Source organism: Pongo abelii, chromosome 5 (genome assembly GCF_028885655.2).
Source record: "Pongo abelii isolate AG06213 chromosome 5, NHGRI_mPonAbe1-v2.0_pri, whole genome shotgun sequence".
NCBI lineage: Eukaryota > Metazoa > Chordata > Mammalia > Primates > Hominidae > Pongo > Pongo abelii.
This window is the reverse complement of record NC_071990.2, coordinates 156,738,992-156,745,496: the sequence shown is the minus strand read 5'-3', so window position 1 is coordinate 156,745,496 and position 6,505 is coordinate 156,738,992.

Genomic DNA, 6,505 nt, shown 5'->3' with positions numbered 1-6,505 from the left:
AACAGAACAAAGGAAACAATTTATGGGACAGAAGACAACTTAAAAAAAATTCTAATAAGTATTTTAAGAAAGACTCGAGAAAAATATGCCCATAAAGTAAGACCAAGCTGTTTTGAAGAAAATAGCATAGAAAAAGGGCTTTCTGCCGGGCGCAGTGGCTCACACCTGTAATCCCAGCACTTTGGGAGGCCAAGACGGGTGCCTCACAAGGTCAGGAGTTTGAGACCAATCTGGCCAACATAATTAAACCCCATCTCTACTAAAACTACAAAAAGTTAGCCAGGTGTGGTGGTGTGAGCCTGCAATCCCAGCTACTACGGAGGCTGAGGCAGGAGAATAGTGTGAACGCGGAAGGCAGAGGTTGCAGTGGGCAGAGGTTGCAGTGAGCCGAGATTGCGCCACTACACTCCAGCCCAGGCAACAGTGCAAGACTTCGTCTCAAAAAAAAAAGAAAGAAAAAAGAAAAAGGGCTTTCAATAAGAGAAAAAGAAAAAAAGAAATTTAAAACAATTGCTGAAAAGAAACACCAATGGATTGGAGAAATAAAAGGCACCGTGCTAAATACCAAAGCTGTGATCTGAAAGATAACACTGAAAAACAGAGGCAAAACACAAAGTTAATAGAGAGGGATAATATATTCGGAGATACAAGATGAGCTTCTTTTTTTTTCCCCCCCAGACAGAGTCTTGCTCTGTCGCCCAGGCTGGAGTGCACCATGGCTGGAGTGCGGTGGTGCAATCTTGGCTCACAGCAGCCTCTGCCTCCCGGGTTCAAACAATTCTGCCTTAGCCTCCCAAGTAGCTGGAATTACAGGCACCTGCCACCACGCTCAGCTAATTTTTGTATTTTTAGTAGAGACAGGGTTTCACCATGTTGGCCAGGCTGGTCTCGAACTCCTGACCTTGTGATCCACCCACCTCTGCCTCCCAAAGTGCTGAGATTACAGGCGTAAGCCACTGCACCTGGCCACAAGATGAGTTTCAAAAGCAGCTAACTAAGACAATAATAGGAAGAGAAGAAAAGTTATACATGAAGAAAGTTTCCCCAGCTGACCAAAGATGTTCAGACGGGGTTCAGCTAAACGAATAAAAAACAGTCCAGTTGTATGAATGCAGCATCCTCAATGGTTGTCTCTACACCCAAAAGGACTCTGCAGTATGGTCCTATCACGTGCCTTAGAAATCAAAGATAGCTGTGTGGTCCCATGGCAAGAGAACCAAATCATGAATAAGAACACCTGGCTTCTAGTCTGCTCCAGGAACAACCTGTGTGACTGGGTAGGACGAGTAACCTCTTGTATTTATCTTCTGTGAAAAACACTGAAACTTTCCCCAGCTATGTTGATGATGACAGATATGTGAACAAACTAGCAGGCAGGAAGAGTCATACAAACTACTATTATATTTGTAAACATATATAGGGATATAATCTAAGGCATGCTTCACATTTACTGTAACATATTCATGTTTTGGCCAATATCCACAAGATCGTATTACAACCATCTGATTTTCTGCAATCCTTCAAAACTATGCCAGGGCCCTCAGGTACCCAGTGGCATGTGTACACTATGGGGTAAGAAGCCTCTCGGATGAAGTTTCCTGTATCTAGACTTGATTGTCAGGAATAAGAAGAGACCAAGGGAGCTGCCAGAAGATTTAGGGTAAAGTCCCTGCTTGTAATTAAGTAGCTGATTAACCTGGAAGAAATTAATAGACTTCAGATTTTTCTGAAAACTGAAAGATTGGGACCAGACCACACTGGGTGCATGGCAGAATCACTGGGGGTGGGGGTGCAGCGGGGCTCCTAAAACATTGCAGGGCCTGGATCCTTACCTTAGAGATTCTTTTTTTTTTTTGAGACAGGGTCTCACTCTGTTACCCAGGCTGGAGTGCAGTAGCACAATAGCTGCTTACTGCAGCCTCAAACTCCCAGGCTCAAGCAATCCTCCTGCCTCAGCCTCTTGAGTAGACAGCCCTACAGGTACGCACCACCATGCCTGACTAAGTTTGTTTTGTTTCTGGTAGAGACATGGACTCACTAGGTTGCCCAGGCTAGTCTCGAACTCCTGGACTCAAGTGATCCCTCCCACCTTGGCCTCCTAAAAATGCTGGCATTACAGACATAAGCCACCGCGCCTGGCCCCTCTAGAGATTGATTAACTGGCCTGGAATTGGCCTCCCAAAAGTGCTGGCATTACAGACATGAGCCACCGCGCCTGGCCCCTCTAGAGACTGATTAACTGGCCTGGAAGGAGACCAAAGGCATCTTTGTTTTAAACTCCACAGATGATTCTCATGTGTAGCCAGTGCTGAGAGCCACTGGGTGAGATGATCTCTAAAAGCCCCCCGGCTCTGTGGAAGGCACAGAGGGCAGCAGGTGAGTGCACAGTCAGCAGAACCTGATTTAAATCCACTTCCAGCCTCTTCCCATCTATGTAACTCTGAGTAAGTTTCTTATCCTTTTGGAATCTCATCCTCTTCACCTGCATCAGGGAGGTCACAATGCATCCCCCCAGTGTCATAACACAATTATGCAAACGAAGAACTTGAAAACAGTAACCGGCACTCAGCAGGTGCTCACACAAAGTAATTATCATGACGATTACTACTACTATTCTATAAGTAAAGTAACTGAGGGAGGCTGGAGGGAGGGAAGATTGAGGAGATGTTGCTCAAAGAATAGAAAAGTCCAATTAGATGGGAGGAGTAAGTTCAAGAGCTCTATTGTACAACATGGAAACTATAGTTACTAACAACGTGTTGTATACTTGAAAAACACTGAGAGTAGATTTTAAGCGTTCTCACCGCAAAAAATAAGTATTTGAGGTAATGCATATATTATTTAGCCACTCCACAATGTGTGTGTATATATGTATATATATAAACAGTACGTTGTACACCATAAAATATATACAATTTTCATCTCCTTAAGTTCCTTGACAGAATGGATTGACCAATGGATCCTGCTTGCTATTATTTATTTGAGACAGAGTCTCGCTCTGTCACCCAGGCTGGACTGCAGCGGCGCGATCGCAGCTCACTGCAACCTCCGCCTCCGGGGTTCAAGTGATTCTCTGGCCTCAGCCTCCTGAGTAAGCTGGGACTACAGGTCCCACCATGCCTGGCTAATTTTTGTATTTTTAGTAGAGATGGGGTTTCGCCATGTTGCCCAGGCTGGTCTCAAACTCCGGACCTCAGGTGATCTGCCTGCCTCAGCCTTACAGGCAAGAGCCACCGTGCCCAGCCCCTGCTTGCAATTTAAATTAAGGGATGGGCTTTGGAAGTTGCATAGGCCAAACGCACCAAGCCCTGGAAGACAGGTTTCTAGTCTTGGCTCCAAGAACAACCTGTGTTGTTCCTGGGGGCGGGGGCGGGTCTGCGGTGGTGTAACGGAATGAGGATTATGACACCTGAGGCAGCCGCCTGAAAGGGACCGGGTGCAACAGTCCACAACCCCTACAACAGGACCAGAGCACACCAGCCAGGAGGCCACAGGAAAAGGCTTTCCTCTCCCATAAAGAACAAACACTCAAAGATTAAAAAAAAAGAAAAAAAGTCTGGTTGGAGGATGGGAAGTAGAGTAAAACTGTAACGCTTTGAGCCAGCCTGCCAGAGTGAGGGAACAGATTCCAATACAAAACTGTTTCAACTAAGGCTATTTGTTAATTTATCTGAAAGCAAGTAGGTGCCAGCAGACCACTTATTTTCCTCTCATGCTAAAAATAAAAATTTCCAAACTGACCTAATTGGGTCTACATTGCACTAGAACGTGAACACCTCAGATGAAGAGGGAAAACCTACGGAGAAGCTCATTGTAAAACAAATCTTATTTTTCATATTTTAACTAAAGTGTTTTAAGAACTTAGGGCTAAAGAGTGTTTACCAAGTATTCACGGGTAATAAAGTTCATGAATTTTAGGCATCTGTCTATAAACAACTGTGATCAAATCAAAGCTGTGACATGAACGTGACAACTATTTTTTGTAAGGCTTTCTTCTTTTAATTCCTTTTTCTTTTGCTGATCACACTCAGAAATTCAGAACAATACAGAATTCTTCCTTGTTTTACTCGTTCTCAATATTGCTTTTTCCACCACACCCTTTTTCTTTGGAGTGAGTATGAAGCCAGCCAAAAATAATTTGGCAAAACTCAAACCCATGGAAATGACTGTCACACTTAGAAAAACACAGTTTGAACCCCCATTTAATCTCATTTCTCCAAGGACTAAAATAAGTAGAGGAACTTTCAATTCACCACAAACATGAACAAGTTTTATGAAGTTCTCCCCCAGCCCTGGGGGAAAAAAACAAAAATCTTTCAATCATTTTCTATAACTCAAGTGGTCAGGAACTGTATAAAAGCCCTACTTGAATGGTAACAGAGCTTAATGAGTTTAGAGACTTGTTTTTCACCTTTAATTTAGGACCCAAATTCTGGCTTTGTCCAAGAAGCCAATGAGTTTGGCAAGCATATCCAAGAGCCCCTGGCACTTAGAACAATGGACAGTGTGGACACTGAAATCTACATCCAAAAAAAAATAGGGAACTTGCCTGAGCTGAAAACCTGAATGGTGGCTGCCCTCCTCCATCAGGCGTTACAAGTACCCGGCTCCCTCATTATAATAAATTCTGCTATGACAAAGAATGACACTCATTCTTTGACTTTTGCCATCATTTTCATGATATGAAGACCTGTTATTTTACTTCTAAAAGCTCTACCTACCAAATTTTTTTGTTTCCTACCAAAACAAATTCTTTGTTTCCTACCAAAACAAAGAACTGTGCTCTTGGCCAGGCAGCGTGGCTCACACCTGTAATCCCAGCACTTTTGAGAGGCCAAGGCGGGTGGATCACCTGAGGCCAGGAGTTTGAGACCAGCCTGGCCAACACGGTGAAACCCCATCTCTACTAAAAATACAAAAATTAGCCGGGTGTGGTGGCGCATACCTGTAGTCCCAGCTACCCGGGAGGCTGAGGCACGAGAATCACATGAACCTGGGAGGCAGAGGTTGCAGTGAGCCGAGATGGTGCCACTGCACTCCAGCCTAGGAGACAGAGCAAGACTCCGTCTCAACAAAAAAAAAAAAAAAAAAAAAAAAAAGAATTGTGCTCTTGCTGAAGATAAAACAAAGCACCACCATCACCAAAACCAGGATTCCACTCTTGCCTACTCAGCTTGTGTTAGGCTGTTAGGCTTCATTAAATGTCTTCTTCCCTGACATTTGGCAAGTTGCTTCCAATGGGGCCATCTGGTCACTAAGTGGTGCTTTCAATGATAATAGCTCCCCTAACAGCTCCATTACAGCCCTGAGCCACACAGAAGAATTCCCATAAGTAATGAGATTATTCTAAACCCTGATTGATGAAGTATTTATCTGAATAGGGAAACAGCTACGAAGACTAATCAGAAAGGGGGAAAGATGAGAAAGTAATTGCCAAGGAAGAGAAGATTATGCATCTTCTTTGACACAAGGATACCTCAAGGTCCTAATTAACATGGAAATTTAATATAATTTCTCAGAAAATGCCTCTAAAACTTTATAATGTAACAGTCTAGGCAAGAAATTCAAAGTTAATTATTTTTGGTCAAGGGTCACTTTGTAATAACAAATTACAGTACAAATTATTGCCACATTGAAGTTTGGAAAAAATGGTTACATTAAACAGGAACTACAGTTGAGTTTCAACTGCATAAACCATTTTCTATGCCTAGGCCCTTCCTAGCTATTTGTCAAGTCTTCTGAATGTAACACACGTTTCCAACTCTTTTTCCTTCTGAGCATAAAGCTTAGAGGAAGTAAGCAGTCTGCCACAGGCACACCCTGCTTTATTCTGCCTCTTATTTAGGAAGAGACAAGCTACATTAAACTCATGAAGCTTAAGCTTCAGGGCCCCTCCTATGGTTCTGGGAAGAGCCCCAACAATGCAGTCAGAAGAAAGATCTTTTTGTATTCTTTTAAGAGCCCCCCCACCAACCACCCCCCAGCCCCCAACGCCCATTCCCATTCAAATTGTATGAGCATGAGGTCCAACAAAACCTAATCCCCCCAGACCTATACCCCACTTCTGGCAACTTTTACCTAGCTATCCAAACTTCTGGGAAATTTCAGTGCAGACAAAGAACCTTCTCGTACTCCTCAGGAGGCCACCTCCTCCCCACCATGGTCATCAGCATTTTGTCTTCCAGACAAGACCCATGCAAGATCTCAGGAAATTTCTTACATCTTAGACTCAGGGGAAGACAGAGAAAGGGGTGGAGTGGGCTTGATTACTGCTAAAGGGGGATGAAAGCACAATTCTGGTTATCAAAACTTTCTCACGGGACCAAAACATATTTTTTCTTTTTAAGAGACAGGTTCAGGCATAGTGGCTCACGTCTGTAATCCCAGCATTTTGAGAGGCCAAGTGGGGAGGATCACTTGACCCCAGGAGTTCAAGACCAGCCTTGACAACATGGCAAACCCCATCTTCAAACAAAAAAATGAAAGTTAGCCAGGTGTGGTGGCA